Genomic DNA, 19,175 nt, shown 5'->3' on the forward strand with positions numbered 1-19,175 from the left:
TACTGATGGGAAAGAAGCAATCTGATATTTTAACACAGGGAAGTAGACATGGCTTCATAGATGCCACCAAGTGTATAAGTCATAGTGTTGGTAGAATAAAACTGATAACTAGAGTTAAGGAATGAGAGTATAGTTCTTTTTCAAAAGAAAGTGACCTGGGAGTATGCTCTTTTGCTTGCCCAGCTGGAGAAACATTTAAAAGCTCCCTCTTCAAACAGACAGCTTGAGTAGCCCCAGACCCAAGCGAACTCTTTGTCATTGTCCATGCCATTAGGGCAGGATTTTAAAACAGGATTCTCACATCACTGCTCTATGTTGGAACACTGAATCAGATTATCTTTATCAGACAGTCTACACTCTATTCCCGCCTTGTTCCGGTTTTATGCATTTCTGTGGTAGACTGAGTACATAATTTGTCAATAGAGCACAGATTTTGTGAATCAGACACATGCATGTTAAACCTGGGTCCATCATTTCCCACATGGTGACATCATTCCTATTAGCTAAGCTTAGTCTCTATCCTCCTCAACGAAATGAGGATAATGCAACGTTCTCCCTGGGGCTATTATGAGGCTCCTGGGGCTATTATGAGACTTAGGGATGACATCTGCGAAGGGCTTGGCACCAATGGGCATTCAATAAATGCTAGTTGGGTATTGAGACTATGGACTCAATTTAGACAAAGATTTTTCATCTGGTTTAGCTGGTTATTATATACAACAAAAAAGAAGAGATCACAATGTGATGGTTGGCTAAAACAGTCTGAGTCTTAAGTGAATTCTGCTCAAGGCCTTAGAAAAAGACAAAGGAAAATGAGAGCCAGGCTGGGACATCTTCAACAAAAGCTTGACATGATTCTTGTGAAAAGTATTGGGAGGATTCCGATGGGTGGCCTTTAGTCTGACATATTTCAGCCTTCACTCTTTCTCATCACCTTATTGAGCTATAATTCACATACCATACAATTTACTCATTTAAACTGTACAATTTAATAGTTTTTAGTATATTCACAGAGGTGTGCCACCATCGCCACAGTCAATTTGAGGGCATTTTCATCACTTCAAAAAGAAACTGCTCTGCTTCTCCCTCCCCCAGCCCTAGGCAACCACTAATCTACATTCTTTCTCTGTAGATTTCCTTGTTCTGGGTATTTTATATAAATGGAATCATACATTATGTGGTCTTTTGTGACTGGCTTCTTTTGCTTAACATAATGTCTTCAAAGTTCATCCGTGTTGTATCACGTGTCAGTACTTCATTTCTTCTTATGACCAAATACTATTCCACTGGATGGTATACCTTATTTCATTCATCTGTTCATCAATTGATGGGCATTTGGGTTGTCTCCACCTTTTGGCCATTATGAATAGTGTTGCTGTAAACATATGTGCATAAGTCTTTGTGTGGGCATTAAAAATAAAAAATTTCCTGTGAGTATATGCCTAGGAGTGGAATTGCTGGGTTTCAGCCTTCTCTTGGTTTTCCTGTTACAGGGAAGATCAAGAGTTAAGGACTGTACCCTTATCCCCCTAAAAGACTTTCCTGTAAGAATCTTAAGTTAATAATAACTGAGCACCTACTGCATACTGGGTGCTATTCTAGGCACTGGGCAGCTTCGGTAGGCATATCGGATTCTAGTCTCTCCCGGGTCAAGATGGAGCCTGACACCAGTGACAACTTTTATTCACAACAGTCATAAGTGTAGGCTACTTTATGGAAACATCTGGTATGCCCAACTTATAGGGTTGCTGTGATACTTTGAGTATCATGCTTTTTCTATTTGCTTGTGTATGTCTGCCTTTAGCTAGAGGCAGTAAATGTGGATCAAAAATAAAGATGTGGGGCCGGGCACGGTGGCTCACGCCTGTAATCCCAGCACTTTGGGAGGCCGAGGCGGGCAGATCACTTGAGGTCAGGAGTTCTAGACTAGCCTGGCCAACATGGTGAAACCCTGTCTCTACTAAAAATACAAAAATTAGCCAGGCGTGGTGGCGCACGCCTGTAATCCCAGCTACTTGGGCGGCTAAGACAGGAGAATCGCTTGAACCTGGGAGGCGGAGGTTGTAATGAGCCGAGATTGCACCACTGCACCCCAGCCTGGGTGACAGAGCCAGACTCTGTCTCAAAATAAATAAATAAATACATACATACATACATACATACATACGTACATACATACATACATAATAAAGATGTATAAATTTCTTTGTTGTTACTGTTGTTTTGAGACAGGATTTCACTCTGTAGTCCAGGCTGGAGTGCTGTGGTGTGATCCTAGCTCACTGCAGCCTTGAACTCCTGGGCTGAAGTGATCATCTTGCCTCAGCCTCCCAGACACCTGGGACTACAGGTGCACACCATCACAGCTGGCGAATTTATTTATTTTTTTATTTTTTAGAGATAGGGCCTTGCTGTGTTGCTCAGGCTGGTCATAAACTCCTGGCCTCAAGTGATCCTTCCACTTTGACCTCCCAAAGTGCCGGGATTGCAGACATGAGCCTCCACACCTGGTGCAGCTGTACATCTTTCAAAAATGAAGAGAGGAACTCGTGGGCACTACTGGCATACATCTAAGAATAAAATGTGAACAATCTGGTTGTTGTGTTATAACAACTTGGTTAATACAATATGGTATTGATGAGATGCTCCCAACTCATCTTGGAGTAACTGAACGATGCTACCTGAAAGGTAGATATGAGTAGGAAGTGGAGGTGTACAGGGGCTGGAGTGGGGCAAAGAGGCTTTCCAGGCATGGAGAAAAGTGTAAACTAAGACACAGCTTATGTGAGAAACAAGCATAGTACAAGTAATCTAGTGTTGCTGGATCATAAGGGCTTCTGGGATAAGGAATCCTCAAAGAAGGAGAGATATAATTGCTTAATATACAGCTCACCAATGGGATTATGCAATGATTTATAACTGTCCCCTAGATAGCTGTGTGACATCAGACAAGCCATTAACATCTCTGTGCCTCATTTGTCATCAAATGCTGCGTGGGAATAAAATGTCATGAATTATCTCCTTTCTAAAGTGACACATGAATTGCTAAAAAAAAAAAAAAAAAAAAAGAAAAATTAAGTTCTAAAGAACTTTCTTTCTTTCTTTTTTTTTTTTTTTTTGAGACAGAGTCTCGCTCTGTCGCCCGGGCTAGAGTGCAGTGGTGCGATCTCAGCTCACTGCAAGCTCCTCCTCCTGGGTTCACGCCATTCTCCTGTCTCAGCCTCCCGAGTAGCTGGGACTACAGGTGCCTGCCATCACGCCAGGCTAATTTTTTGTATTTTTAGTGGAGACGGGGTTTCACCGTGTTAGCCAGGATGGTCTTGATCTCCTGACCTCGTGATCCATCTGCCTCGGCCTCCCAAAGTGCTGGGATTACAGGTGTGAGCCACTGCGCCCAGGCTAAGAACTTTCTACTATTGTCCTATATGTAGCCAAGTCTTGTGCAGATAAAATGATATAGAGGAGATGTGTCATAGATTAGATTCTAGATTAAACAGATGAGAGTTAAAAAAAAAAAAAAAACCCTTAAAGAAAAGAAGGACTTTCAAACTGGCTGGCAACTGATGCCTCAAGGATGCTATCCCACTCATGCCATGGCCTAGAGAAAAAAATTCCCAAACCCCAGGCTCAAGTCTGCACTTATCCTTCCCCAACAACACCCTTCTTGACTCATGGAAAGGGCACACCTTCTATCTAACCGTAAATCCTCCTGTAATAGTTGTTTTGGAACATTTGGTGTGTCTCTGAGGATAGCGGATTGTTCATAATGTTCTGAGCCCATCCAGCCATCCAATAGTACCAATTTCTTCACAGATAATGTAGTTGCTATCAACTTCTGTAAAATCTGGCTATTTCCAGGTCTTTAAGATCTTAGAGGATGCTCCATCAGGAGCCACAACACGTTTTATTCTGAGATGTACACCAACAGTAGTCACGAGTTCCTCTCTTTCTATTTGAAGGCTGTTCATCTTTATCTTTGATCTGTGTTTACTGCGTCTACCTCATGGCAGCCATGCACAAGCAAATTGAAGGAACACAATACTCCCAGTACCACAGCAACCCTTTAAGTTGGGCAAATGCCAGCCAACATACGCCAGCCTCCAGAGCCTTTGCTCTCATTTACGATTTCACATAGAGCAATAGGGAAGACCAAGAGGTTGCCTTGATGCCTATACACAACTATTCCTAAATAGTGGACTTAGTCATAAACGTATGTAGCACAGGGAGCAAAGAGACAAGGCATTTCTGATTCTTGCATCCATTTGATTCACCTGCAAGGTTGTCTTGGTTCTTTAACAGTCATCCCCATGAAAGAGCAACAAGAACAAGGAAATGATCAGGGAAGAAGGCATGGTGGGATCTGTAAGACCTTAAATGTAAGGCGCACAGAAAGTAAAGACAGAGGCTCACTATGATATCAAAGCACAGGTTTAAATTAAGTAACTGAAAGTCTATGTTCCAAAGTTGCTCTAAGATCATACAGCAGTGGATTCTCCATTGCAATGCTCCCTGAGAAGGGCTTATGCTAACACCAGTCCATAGCCGTTAATGAAGGGGAGTGAAACTTTCACCTGTGCTGGTAAATCTACTGTTGACTTATGTGGTACAGAAGTTGCCTAAATTACCACTATTTGTGACATAAAAATTTGAAAGTTGCAATATCTACTAAAATTTGCACAGTGGCTATCATTGATGGAATGCAATTTCCCAAATTGAATTCATAAGATAAGGCTGTGTTTGGAATTTAAGTTTTTATTACGAGCATTGGTTAAGTACAGTTGACCCTTGAACAATGAGGGGGTTAGAGGCGCTGAGACTTCCCATATAGCTTTTGACTCCCCCAAATCTTAACTACTAATAGCCAACTGTTAACTGGAAGCCTTACCAATAACATGAAGAGTTAACACATATTTTGCATGCTGTATGTATTACATACTGTATTCTTGCAATAAAGCATGCTAATGAAAACAGTTATTAAGAAAATCATAAGAAAGAAAATATATTTACTGTTCATTAAATGGAAGTGGATCATAAAAGTCTTCATCCTCATCATCTGCAGGTTGTATAGGCTGAGGAAGAGGAGGAGAAGGAGAAGTTTGTCTTGCTGTCTCAGGGGTGGCAGAGACAGAAGAAATGGAGGAGGTAGAAGGGAAGTCAGGAGAGGCAGGCACACTTGGTGTAACTTTTCTTGAAAAAAATCCCCTATAAGTGACCTGTGCAGTTCAAACCCATGGTGTTCAAGGGCCAACTGTATACTGTTTTCATCTGCCTCATAATTCTTTACTTGTCCAGTCATTGGTTACCAAATTACTACAGTTTTATTGTTTAGAGTAATACATTTTTTTTTTTTTTGAGACGGAGTCTCGCTCTGTCTCCCAGGCTGGAGTGTAGTGGCGGGATCTTGGCTCACTGCAAGCTCCGCCTTCCGGGTTCACGCCATTCTCTTGCCTCAGCTTCCCCAGTAGCTGGGATTACAGGCGCCCGCCACTGTGCCCAGCTAATTTTTTGTATTTTTAGTAGAGACGGGGTTCCACCGTGGTCTTGATCTCCTGACCTCATGATCCGCCTGCCTCTGCCTCCCAAAGTGCTGGGATTACAGGCGTGAGCCACCGCGCCCGGCCTAAGTAATACATTTACATATTTAAAAAATGATAAGTACATATATTACTAAGACAATAAAACTAGACCATCAGTCCATAGAGAGTTCTATTTTTCTTTTGGTAAAATAAAACATCAGAAAACAACCCTACTAGTAGGACTGTGCACCCACCTTCCTGTGTCCTGAGTATTGGCTGCGAAAAGCCCACAACTACCCCATTCGGTGGAGAATTGTCCTCAGTAGACTCGGGCCACCTCCCTGTAAGTTGCCTTGGGTGGTATGTATCCACCCCAACCATGGGCAGCACACACCCAGTTAATTGATTGGTGTGAAAATCCTGCTTTTTTGCCTTAAGTTGGGACAATTTTCCTGGTGTCATTCTTGTTCCTAAACTTCTTATGACATCAGGCTGAGGCCAGACTTCTGCTGTAACCACAACTTGCATTTGCTTCTCCTCCTGCCCTTTTCTGCTTCCCTCACCTTCTTACTAGTTTCTTCCAAAACTAGTAAGTTCAATAAACCACTTGCATAAGAATCGCTACCTCAGGTTCAGCCTCTAGGAAACCTCAACTAAGACTCTATGAAAGCATCCACTGGTCCCAAACGGCAATAAAGATTTAAAAATGTTAAAATAAAAGGATTCAACCACTTTCGAAAAGAGGGCACTCATTTACAAAGTAGTAAAGGATACACATTTAATTATATAAAAATGTGCATAGATGTTTGGAAATTTTGACATGTAGTCACAGAATAATGTGAAAATTATATACAATTATTGACATTCAAATAGCAGAAACATAGAAAGTCAAAGGATAGCCATGGATGACCCTCATCAAGGGCAAATGTGTACACATCTATGCACTTATATTTAAGGGCAATGAACTTGTCAGCTACATCCTGTTTGACATTTACAGAATGATGCGTGATAATGGGATTGATGAATTCATTAGCATTATGAATCATACATAAATAGAATCTTTAGCACATTTTATTAAGTGTGAACTAAAATATGTTGTTTGGAGAGGACAAAGATTACAAATGTTTTAAATTGGGTTCCCAAAGGGCAAGGAAAATTAAACAGTCGATTCCACCCTAAATGATCAAAAGGTGGAATGTACATCTCAGTCATGTTGTGCTCATGTGGCAGCAGGGCCAGAGGAGTTTTGGAAAATCCAAAGAAGCACAAAGCTTGAGGATGAGCATAAAGGAAAATGCCAAGCGCTGAGTCAGACACTGGACAGGAAGTTCTTTTCTGATTTTTCACATGAAAAGACTGTACAGTTGAAGATGAAGGTTCATTAATTTGTCGATTCAACCAATATTTAGAGAGCACCTCTTACGTGCTGGGTCCTGTGGTTGTTGCTGCAGTTACAGACGTGAAGAGGCAGGAATGAGCTCCCAAGCCAAGTATGCAGGATTGTGTCATTTCTCGTTCCATGCTTCTTGCTAATCATGTCTGGGGATTTATAGGCTGTGTCTACGTTTGTGTGGTTTCCTAGAGATTTCAAATATTTAAAAATATCCAAGCCCCTTCCCATTGCCTTAAACTCTTCAGTTAATTCATATTCCAGAATTGGCACAGGGAAAAATGGATCTCTTCTTTCCCCCAGGAAAAAAAACCCACAAGGTTATAGTTATGGTAAATTAATGTGTGAATATTCTTCATTAACTATTCTGTCTTAATTTATTTTCCCTGAAAAATGAAAATGTTACTTATACCACTGGGAGCACTTTGCTGAGTATTAGTATCCAAGGTGTAAAATTCTTTTGAGATTCTGGGAATGAGAACTCTCCCATGCAGAGATTAAACTACCTTCTGTTATACATTCTAGAGTTTACTACCTTGATTTATTTCTTCTTGTTGATCTCTAACCCATCCAATAACCATAGCTACTAGAAACTGTGAATATCTTTTTATTATATCTGGTTTCTTGTAACTTTGAGGATTTTGTTTTAGTAAATTAAATATATTATTCGTACATGTAATTTTGCTGCATAGAACAATTAGAATTCCGGATAAGTAGCTTGAATGTTATTTCCTAGGGAATAGGAGTTTATTATTAGCTAACATGGCTTATTACATTCTGATGAATATTTTGACTATAATCTGAGTTGAATTGACAGGAATAAATTTTCAAAGTACTAAAAAATTATTTATGATGGTTCTTTTGTAGTGTTTTCCTTTTTATAAAACCACACCATCTGAGAAGAACTCTCGTACTTCTGTGTCTTAATTTGTGGAAACAATTTATTTATTTATTTATTTATTCATATTAGAGATGGGGCCTCACAATGTTTCCCAGGATGGCCTCAAACTTCTAGGCTCATGTGGCCCTCCCGCCTCAGCCTCCCAAGTATCTGGGACTACAGATGCCCACTGCTGTCCCTGACTATCTATATGAATTGTCTTTATCATTGAAAATTTAGGCCAGGCGAGGTGGCACATGCTTGTAATCCCAGCACTTTGGGAAGCTGAGGCAGGTGGACTACTTGAGCCCAGGTGTTCAAGACCAGCCTGGGCAACATGGTGAAATCCTGTCTCTGCAAAAAAAAAAAAAAATGAGTCAGGGGTGGTGGTGCACATGTGTGGTCCCAGCTACTCAGGAGGCTGAGATAGGATTGCTTGAGCCTGGGAGGTTGAGGCTGCAGTGAGCTGAGATGGCACCGCTGCCTTCCAGCCTGGGTGACAGAGTGAGACCCTGCCTCAAAAAAAAAAAAAAAAAAGAAAAAAGGAGAAGAAATTTTATCAGTGTGTTTGTGCTGGTGTCAGTTTAATGCCTATAGAGACTCTTGGAATTTATGGGATGTTGAATTTTTAAAAATTCATTTGTATTAAGTGGACTTTTTATAAAAGAGTAAATACCTAATTAAAATAATATTTTATCTGATGTTACCAAAGAGTTCTTCATTTCAACATTCCATCCCTGAGTAAGTTAACTTATGAGGAATGAATTATATTACCTAGCAACCTCCATCCATCTTACCACATTGTGAAAAGCCTATATTCTGCAAATAATTCACATAATGAAACAATGGGCATAAATTAAGTTATACATTTAATTAATATATACATAATTAAGTTACATATACCAAGAAACATTAAGCTTTTAAACAATTATAACCAAATTCATTGCTCATTTGTTCTAAATTGATATTTACATCTTTATTGTTAATTTCTAAGAAAAGCCTTAATAAGCAAAATAACCTAAGAGTATCTTGAATTAGCAAATGTATGTTTTATAGAAATTCTACATTTTATAGATTCTATCACTGCTTCTACAGTACATACATTTTTATATTTACCAATTCACTGGTATCCTATAAATAGCCTGGATTTTTAATATAATTTATACTACTAGAATTGGTCCTCAGGTGCGCATATCAGAAGACAAACACAGAGATGGTTGACATATAGCAGGCTTTTATCCCACTAAAAATGCATTTTTTTAGCAGGTTTAAAATTGGAAGAATGAATTGAAACAACACAGAAATAACATGTTTGCTTATAGTGGATAAATTTTTTACTATTTTATAGAAAACCTCTACAAATTTATGACAAGTTACCGAGCTTGTTGACAACTTATGAGGCCATATGAAAAGCAAACACACAAACAACAAAAAACTAGGCACTACGAAAAAGTAAAAGGAAATTTAAGTTGGTCATTGCAATTTAATTAAGACAATAGTTTGGATGCAAATGAAGACGTAAGACAAATTCAATGGAACATTAGAAATTGTCTTGCTTGGTACTGTAGTTTATATAAGCAGAAGCGGAGACATACTGAGGTTAAGTTTTCATCCAAAGTCACCATTAGATTGTGGCAGAGCTGGCTCCTATCTCTTGTCTTCTTTTCACTGCATGACATTGCCTCTTATAAACAGGACATGGTGCCAGTTAATTGTAATTGCTTAAGAAAAAGCAATTGAATCCCACTTTCTTTTTCTTCCTCTTCCTTCTCCTTCTTCTTTGTCAAATAGAGGATTGAGTTATTATCATTGATCCATACAAAGTTCCTCTCTCATTTATTTTCTTTAATTCCCACCCCCCATTTCTATTCCCCGTCTTCCCATGTGCACCCCTCCTAATATGTTTGATATGCATCTTTTTGTTTGTATGTATTTTTAGAAAATGTTTATTGTTTTGTGTGCAAAAAAAATTAATAATAAAAAAAGAAAAAAAGAAAAAGCAATTGAAAAAATGGCGAATTGTAATTACATATGGGCTGAAATAACATTAATATAATCAGGACCATTTGGGGGAGGAAACACCATTCTAGAACATCTATTTCAACCTTGGCAAGCCAGAATGACAATCTGCAACTTTATTTTTACCATTTATCACTTACTGGTATAATGAAACAAATGCTAACCATAAAATTTAATTATTGAATCAAATATTTTAAAAAATTTATACACATGTTTAAATCACATTGCACAAAGGAAAGAAAAGGGGTTGTATCATTTTCAGGCATAAAATCATTTCCTTTTTCCTTTTAATTTGATGTGAGACCAGCTTGTTTCATAGTCAAATTTGTACGGAAATGCCCAGAGAGGGCAAACAAGGAGCTTAACAGATGTCATTTTGCTATTCTATGAAGCTAAATAGAACTGTAGTTTATTGAATGATTTCTCTTACTTCTACTTCTGCTTGAATGTAGATTGGGGGCTGGATAGTAGCTGAGTCCAATTTAATTTGTTCAATTACTCTCCATTTGATTTATTTATATCATATGATACATTAATCAGTTTATTTTAATCTACACTCTGTATAGGGTTTACAATTAGAACATCAGTTAAAGTATGGAGTGCAACTCTTACAGGTTATATATATTCATTTTATTTTATGAAAATTTAATGTCATATGCTTATACATTTAATAATATATACCAAATATTTATAACAATTCATCAAGCTTGACATTTTTTGAAACAAGAATAAAATTTCAAGAAAGTTGGAAGAAAAGTACAAAGAATTTTTGCTCCCTCTCCTCATCCATTTGAAAGCAAATTGCCAATACGATGCCTTATGACCCCAGAATGCCTCGGTAGATTACAAATGAAGACACTATCATACATCGAAATACAACCATTGAAATCAGGAAATTAACCTTGATACTGTTAACATCAAGCTTGCCAGTTGGCCCAATTATGTCCTGTGTAGAAAGAGGATCCAGTTTAGAATCATGGGCTGCATTTTACTGCCCTGTCTCTTAAGCATTTGTAGGCTTTGGAAAGTTTAAATTTTTTCTCGAATTTCATAAATTTGACAATTATGAAACTCATGGGCTAGGTATTTTGTGGACTCTCTCTCAATAAGGATTTGGCTGATTTTATCTCAGTATTAAATCCATGCATCTTTGGCAGGGATATCACAGAAATAATGCTGCCCCCTCATTGCATGCTGTCTGTGGTACATGACTGTGACTTGTTCAGTGACTCATGATGTCTCTGTGATAACTGGGTCAAGATGGGTGGTGATTCCCAGGTTTCTTCACAGTCGTTTACTCTTTCCTCTTTAAGAAATAACAAGTATTTCATGGTGAAGTACTTTAAAACTCTGCAAACATCTCATTCCTCTTCAAACTTTCATGTTATTCATTTCTTTTTTTATATCTTTTATTTTATTTTATTTTTTTTTTTTTGAGACGGAGTTTCTCAGGCTGGAGTGCAATGGCATGATCACAGCTCACTGCAACCTCTGCTTCCTGGATTCAAGTGATTCTCCTGCCTCAGCCTCCCGAGTAGCTGGGATTACAGGTGTCCAACACCATAACCAGCTAATTTTCACTATGTTGGCCAGGCTGGTCAAGAACTCCTGACCTCAGGTGATCCACCTACCTCAGCCTCCCAAAGTGCTGAGATTACAGGCGTGAGCCACCACACCTGGCCTCTTTCTTTATACTTTTATAGATTTGTGGTCTACTTATTTAATGGACTAAAATCCACTATTATGATTATTTATTTTAATGTTCAAATTGTTGCTGTGGGAGCCACTTTGATTGCTTTTATAATCTTTTGACATTTCTCTATTATTCTTTAAGTATTTCCTGACTTTCTGGTACAATAAAAGATTCTAGGCTCATTTTGTACCTTTTCTTTCCCATCTGGGAATTGGTCATTTTGCTAAAGGGTCCTGTTTCTTTGTAATGAGAATAGTATTTAGAAGCCAAGACTTGGGTGCTAAATGTACTCATTACTCTTGGGGTGTCACTGCCTCCAGACTGTTTTGGAGGACAAAAACTAAGGCATATATAATAATATGCAGACATGCACCCATATATCTGTTACTCATATGTCTACATTTATATAAATTTATAAATTCATACCAATTCCTTCCATTTCAATTCAACACCACTGAGTTCATTCTGTTTTTCTTTCATTTCAATATTTGTAGCTTTCTTCTCTGACAGTGAGAAACCTGGTTCGCCAATTATACTGAATATATTTATTTATTTCATCACACCTGTTTCCCTCCAACAGTCCGCTATATGTGGCAAAGCTTCCATTGCCACTCTACTCTCCACCCTCCACGGGTGCTGTTTCATTCTGCTTAGGCTCTGCTGGCCTCTGCCAGGCCATCCCTCCATGAAGATGCCTTCTTTTTTTATTTTTTGAGACGGAGTCTCACTCTGTCGCCCAGGCTGGAGTGCAGTGGCATGATCTCAGCTCACTGCAAGCTCTGCATCCCAGATTCATGCCATTCTCCTGCCTCAGCCTCCCAAGTAACTGGGATGGACTACAGGCTCCCACCACCACACCCGGCTAATTTTTTTTTTTTTTTGTATTTTCAGTAGAGGCGGTGTTTCACCATGTTAGCCAGGATGATCTCGATCTCCTGACTTTGTGATCCACCTGCCTCAGCCTCCCAAAGTGCTGGGATTACAGGCGTGAGCCACCGCACCTGGCCTTGTTATGGTGCCTTTTTATTTCTTGGCTCCTGAGAAATAGTCCTGGACTTTGTGATGCTACCTTACTGTAACATCAATGTTAATGCTTTTAAATATTTTCCACAGATGTTAAGTCATTTTAAGTCATTTGTTACTTTACTAAGTCACAGAGTACCATACATTTTATATGAAGGATAGGGATCCATTTCCTCAAAATATAACTGCTAGTAAGACAGAAGCATAGTGTGATGGTTTATTTTAGGTGTCAACTTGACTGGATTAATGGATACCTACATAACTGGTAAGACATTCTGTCTGGGTGTGTCACACCAATCTCTTAGATGGACTAAATGGGGAAGATCCACCCTCAACACAGGTGAGCACCATCTAGTTGGCTGGGGGCCCAGATAGAACAAAAAGGCAGAGAAAAGGTGAATTTGATTTCTCTCTCTTCTGGAGCTGGAACACCCTCTTTGCTGCCCTCGGACATCAGAATCCCAGGTTTTCCAGCATTTGGGCTCCAGGACTCATACAAGAAGCAGCCCCCTGTGTAATCAGGCTGTAAGCCTCAGACTGAGAGTTACGTCATCAGCTTCTTTTGTTCTGAGGCTTTCTGACTTGGGCTGACCCATCCTGCCACCTCTCCTGATTCTCCAGCTTGCAGACTCCCTATGGTGGGACTTCTTAGTTTCCATGATCACGTGAGCCAATTCCCCTAATAAATTTCCTGTTATCTATGTAACTGTCTGCCATTGGCATCCAAACCAGAGTGACTCCCTCTTCAATAAAGGCTGAATGAGGTGAGACCTTCTGGGTTATATTCCCAGGAATTTAGGTACTCTTGGTCACAAGATGTTTATGGTTGAAGGAACAAGTTAATTATGCTAAGACCCAGAACTTAAGGAAATGTCCTGATATCCAGATGTCTTAAGAACAGACCAGGCAAGGTGGTGCACACCTATAATCCCAGCACTTTTGGAGGCTGAGGCAGGTGGATCACTTGACCAGATTGGGCAACATAGTGCAACTCCATCTCTCCAAAAAATACAAGCATTAGCCAAGAGTGATGGCACACACCTGTGGCCCCAGCTACTCAAGAGGTTGAGGTGGGAGGATTACCTGAGAATGGGGACATCCAGGCTGCAGTGAGCCATGATTGTGCCACTGCACCCCAGCCTGTACAACAGAATAAAAAGCATTCTTAGTTTAGGAATAGGTTTCACTTTAAAGATTATAGTACACCCATAAATTCTTGCTGATATCAATAGGTAAACAAGAGAAGAACAATACTAATAGACTGTTACAAGCTAATCACAAGCCTTTGTATAATAATAAAGCACATTATTCTTAGTTCTAACATTGTGTATAAGCAAGCATTATGTTTGAACTAGGGGCGTTCCTTCTCTTGCTTTCTGAGGACGCCCTACTCTGTAATAAGAGTAGTCTCTAATAAACTATCTTAATTTCACTGTACTCTGCTACTCACACTGCATTCTTTCCTGTCTGAGATCCAAGAACCCACTCTTGGGGTCTGGGACGAGACCCTTTTTCCAGTAACATCTATCTATCTATCATCTATCTATCTCCCACCTATTGGTTCTATCTCTTTGGAGAACTCTATACACATAGTAAAGTTAAGATTAACACACAGAAGCAGGTCAAGGATTATGCAGGTGGAACCACAGGGGACATTTGGTTGGGATTGCATGGTTAACGCCCTGCCATCTCATGTCATTGATCAATGGTCACTTCTTTCCTGAGCATTAGCATGTCTCTAAGATTTGCTCTTGTCTATCAGATGAATGCAGAATGCCATTATTGTGGTAAACCCTAACAGGTCCCACAGAATTTTTACAGTCTATTGTGTCAAGTTGTACTTAAGAGAGATTTTTTACTTTATGGATCAATGATTGGATAGATTAAAATGAATCCTTTAAAGCTATCATGTTGTATCAGTTTGCTGCAGTTGTCTTGCAGGCTCAATGAAACCATGTTTCCTAGAGTCCAAAAACCTGGGAGGTGACCATCAACTCTTCTAGATGAGCTGGTGTTCTCTGCTTAACTACCTGCTCAAGTTCATTCCATGAGGGAGAAACCTCCCTTTTTGACTTTGAATACCACTGCTGAGAATTGTGCTTCTATTTCACTTTGTGGAATGCTTGAAGTGATTTTTACAGAATTCTTTTTGGAAATGTTAGTACTTGTGGAACAAATGGCTTATTGTTAAACTTGGAGCTGGAAGACCTGGATTTGAATGCGGATATTGCCAGTTACTAGCAGTGTGACCTCAGTTTCTTCAGTAAAATAGGATATTATCATTGTCTGACAAAGTTTTTTTGGGCCTCAGTTAAAAAAATGTTAAGTTAAGGTCATTTCAGTACTTGAAAGTGCCATGCAAGTGTGAGGCACTATTAGTATTTTGTAAAAAGTCATTTCTTTAAAGGGAAGACAATTCACGAAGAAAAGATTCAAATGAAAGCAAAGTAATAAATGAAATTACCTTAAGAACTGATGAGACAATTCTGGTTTTGTAGATGGAAATTTGTTTTTGAACTTAATGAATATACATATATTTACTCCTTTAAGTAGTTATTTTAGGCTTCAAAAAGATTCAAACATTTTAATTGCAAAAAGTCTTTGCCTTGCTTTAAAAGCAAGTTTAACTTCAGGGACAATACGCCTATTCATTACCCAAACCATTCCTAAGCAGTAACAGCCTTAAGAGTCTTTTAATGTAAGGGGAGGTGTTAAGTCTTATTCAAAATGAATTGAACCCCTGACTCCAAGTCAGCTAGTTTATATTCTAAGACAATGAAAATTAAGAACAATGATTTAGCGACTCCAGAAGACTCAATCAAATATGATCCGAAAAAGGCCAATTATCGTAACTCTTTCAGCCAATATTAACTTCTGAATGTGTCAAATTCTCCATCTTGGAAAAACTGTGTTGACTCCAGCAGACAAAAGAAGTTTTCTTCTCTCATTTACAAACCTTCTATGTAAGACCAGGGGAGGAAACATTTAATTGGCATTATTCTAAAAACAATCAAACGATTCAACAAATACATTTTTTTTAATGATTTTGTATTAAAATAGAACTGGTTTTACTTAATTGATTGTAATTTAAAGTTCAAAATCTTAAACATACATTTGTTGTAAAAATTTCACCAGGTTCTGTGTTATCTCTTTTCAATTTTCCTTGAAAGAGTTGCTCATTATGATATTTAAATTCTTGTGTCTTACATTTGAAAATTAGTACTGATTTTTCAATACAAAAAATCCTATTGAAACAACTTGAAATCTTAGCAAAGTCTTTGTACTTTTCATAACATATTTTATTATACATATTTATTTACAAATAAATAATTAAAAATATATAAATTTTATTTTTTCATTTTTTTGAAATGGGGTCTTGCTCTGTCACCTAAGCTGGAGTGCAGTGGCACTATCTTGGCTCACTGCAACCTCCACTTCCCAGGTTCAAGTGATTCTTCTGCCTCAGCCTCCCAGGTAGCTGGGATTATAGGCGTGCACCACCATGCCTGGCTAATTTTTGTATTTTTAGTAGAGACTGGGTTTCACCATGTAGGCCAGGTTGGTCTTGAACTCCTGACCTCAAGTGATCCACCCGCCTCAGCCTCCCAAAATGCTGGGATTACAGGTGTGAGCCGCTGCACCCAGCTCTGTATTATATACTGTAGCAGTCTGTACAAACAAAAGCATGCATAGAATTTTGGCATTCATGTTGGAAATATGACCACAGATTTCTTCTTAGGTACATGGAAAGATTGCCTTGTATTCTAGTTTTAGGTTTCAGCAATTTCACCACTGACCATTTTACTGAAATCATATCGTGCTGTAGGTAGTCAGATAACGAGATGCCACTTAAAAGGCCTGAAATACTTGGGGTTGCATAATGGGGATGTATATACTACGTTGAAAGCTAATTCCAAAATTTGGGGAAAGATTAATAAAAATGTTTCTCTTGTCAACTGAAGAATGATGAGGTTCATAAATTTAGAAATGTGAACTTTGTTTTTTATAAAGAATTGCAGCCCTCAGGTGGCCATTCTGACAGGGTTGGAAGTGTAGCCTCCTGCCAGAAGCCAGAAACAGGCACTTTGAAGGAGGGAAGAAAAAGACAGGAATTTATGCTAAATGGGGTTGCTGAATATACATTTTGTTTGTTTGTTTGTTTGTTTAGACAGAGTCTTGCTCTGTCACCCAGGCTGGAGTGCAGTGGCACAATGTCAGCTCACTGCAACCTCCGCCTCCCAGGTTCAAGTGATGCTCTTGTCACAGTCTCCCGAGTAGCTGGGATTACAGGCACCCACCACCACGCCTGGCTTATTTTTGCATTTTTTAATAGAGAAGGCGTTTCACCATGTTGGCCAGGCTGGTCTCAAACTCCTGACCTCAAGTGATCCATCTGCCTCGGCCTCCCAATTGTTTGTTTTTGAGGCAGAGTCTCACTGTTGCCCAGGCTGGAGTTCAGTGGCCCCATCTTGGCTCACTGCAACCTCTGCCTCCCAGATTCAAGTGATTCTCATGCCTCAGCCTCCCAAGTAGCTGGGATTACAGGCATGTGTCACCAAGCCCAGCCAATTTTTGTATTTTTAGTAGAGACGGGTTTTCGCCATGTTGGCCAGGCTGATCTTGAACTTCTGGCCTCAAGTGAACCTCCCGTCTCAGACTCCCAAAATGCTGGGATTACAGGCATGAGCCACATGCCCTGTCTGAATATACATATTTAATCAGCTATAGGAAAAGGCACAAATATATGAAAGGAGAAACGTGCACAAACACAGTTGAGCTTCATGCCTGTCCATGGGCGTCATGTTCAAAATATGGTGGCATAAGTATAATCTGAGGATGGAGTTTTCAGCCCTCTGACTCAAAAGGTGAAGCAGGGAACACAAAAACCCTCACTATGCATCCTCTATAAACCGGCCAGAGCCACTTCATGTTCGGTGTTCTCTTGTCAGGAAGGAAAGCTGAGTGGTCATTTTGTCAAAACTGCAAAAGGAAGGACAGTCACAAGGTTGGTGGAGATCACTGGTGGAGCCAGTCTTTCCCGATGGCTGGCTTCTGTTTAACCCTTGAGAAAGAAAGCCTCATGGCTGTTAGCAAGGTTGCAGGGGAGGTGAACCAGGCAAGTTCAATCTCCCATGTCATCATGGCCAGGAGCGCAGTTTTCAAGGTTTCTCTCTGGTACCCTTTGCCAAGAGAGGGTTCTGTTCAGCTGGTTGGGGGGCTCAGGATTTTATTTTTATTTCTCACTCTTTAGGGGAACATCAACTTAGTGTCTTGTCCATGCGACTGAAATGTCTTCCAGTTGTCTTCGAGAAGAATGTCCTCATTTGAGTTTCCCTGAAAGCGGAGGGCCTGAGACAGGTATGTGGGCTCAGGTAGTTTCTTTGGGAGTGAATCCCAGGAAGCAGAAGTGAGAGGGCAGAAGCATGGGACAAACGTGGAGTTACTGAGCTAGCTACCTCTGTGGACAACTGGGGCTCCATTCTGTTGAAGAGCTTCTAAGAAACTTTGTGGAATCCCTCAGAGATGTTTCAGGGAAGGACAGGGAGACTGGGACACCCATCTATTAATTCAGTCTCCCATTGATTGTGGGTTTTGCTAGAGGCACTTTGGCACCATACACTTCCAAGTGTGCCTGTTTAGGGGAGAGGCGGGCTGAGTTGCTTTCAGTGACTGCAGAGAAAGTCCAAATTGTGAGATGCCACAGCACAGCTTGAGGTGGGATGCTGGTTACTTGCACAGACTTGTCCTTCACAGCTGTGCTGAAATGTAGTGGCCAAGGGAAGTGATTGAGGCACCGCAAGTGTCTGCTACAGAAAAGAGAAATCAAATAGTATAGGAGAAGTTATTATCCAATTATTTCTGATAGAGTTGAGGGAATGTCATTGCTGTAGGGTCACGGTCTGTACAGAGTGGTGTATGAGATGAGAATGTGCTACCCCAAAATATGCCTCTTCGGCATAAAGATTACTTTGAGCTGATCATTTTTAGACACTAGACACAAGAGAAGTTTTGAAAACACAAACATTTCCCTTTTGTAAGGGAAACTTACACCTATAAAGAAAAATGTCCATTTGTAAGTGTGTCTCCCTCTCTGTACCAAGAAGGGAAAGATGATTAAGTTGCTAGAGACCCACCCACCTAAAGCTGCATAACAAGCCTTACTCTTATGTACTGTGCTGTTTCCAGTCACATCCCCATTACTGGCCTTCCCAACACCCTTCTTTCTTTGTTTCAGCAGAAGATGGTACTTAAGCCTGAATTCTAAGTCACCTCTTGGAGATTTGCTCATTTCTTTGGGTATCTCCCAGTATACATGAGGTATATATGTTATTAAACTTCCATTTGCTATACTATGCAGCCATAAAAAAGGATGAGTTCATGTCTTTTGTAGGGATATGGATGAAGCTGGAAACCATCATTCTGAGCAAACTATCGCAAGGACAGAAAATCAAACACCATATGTTCCCACTCATAGGTGGGAATTGAACATTGAGAACACTTGGACACAGGGCGGGGAACATCACATACTGGGGCCTGTTGTGGGGTGGGGGGATGAGGGAGGGATAGCGTTAGGAGAAATACCTAATATAAATGACAAATTAATGGGTGCAGCAAACCAACATGGCACATGTATACATATGTAACAAACCTGCA

General features: G+C 39.7%; 1 long non-coding RNA gene across 2 annotated transcripts in view; it reads left to right on the forward strand.

The window, feature by feature from the left end:
- Positions 1-18,951, forward strand: part of LOC115833139 — a 42,112-nt gene extending 23,161 nt beyond the window's left edge. The window contains exons 4-5 of one of the 2 annotated variants that reach the window (XR_004028580.1): positions 17,773-17,879; positions 18,913-18,951. This is a non-coding gene — a long non-coding RNA (uncharacterized LOC115833139). Of the gene's footprint in view, positions 1-17,772; positions 17,880-18,759 lie in introns of both variants that reach the window. The other variant, XR_004028579.1, reaches the window with a different exon arrangement.
- The last annotated feature ends 224 nt before the right edge of the window (positions 18,952-19,175 follow it).

The sequence above is a fragment of the Nomascus leucogenys genome, chromosome 25 (genome assembly GCF_006542625.1).
Source record: "Nomascus leucogenys isolate Asia chromosome 25, Asia_NLE_v1, whole genome shotgun sequence".
Taxonomy (NCBI): Eukaryota; Metazoa; Chordata; class Mammalia; order Primates; family Hylobatidae; genus Nomascus; species Nomascus leucogenys.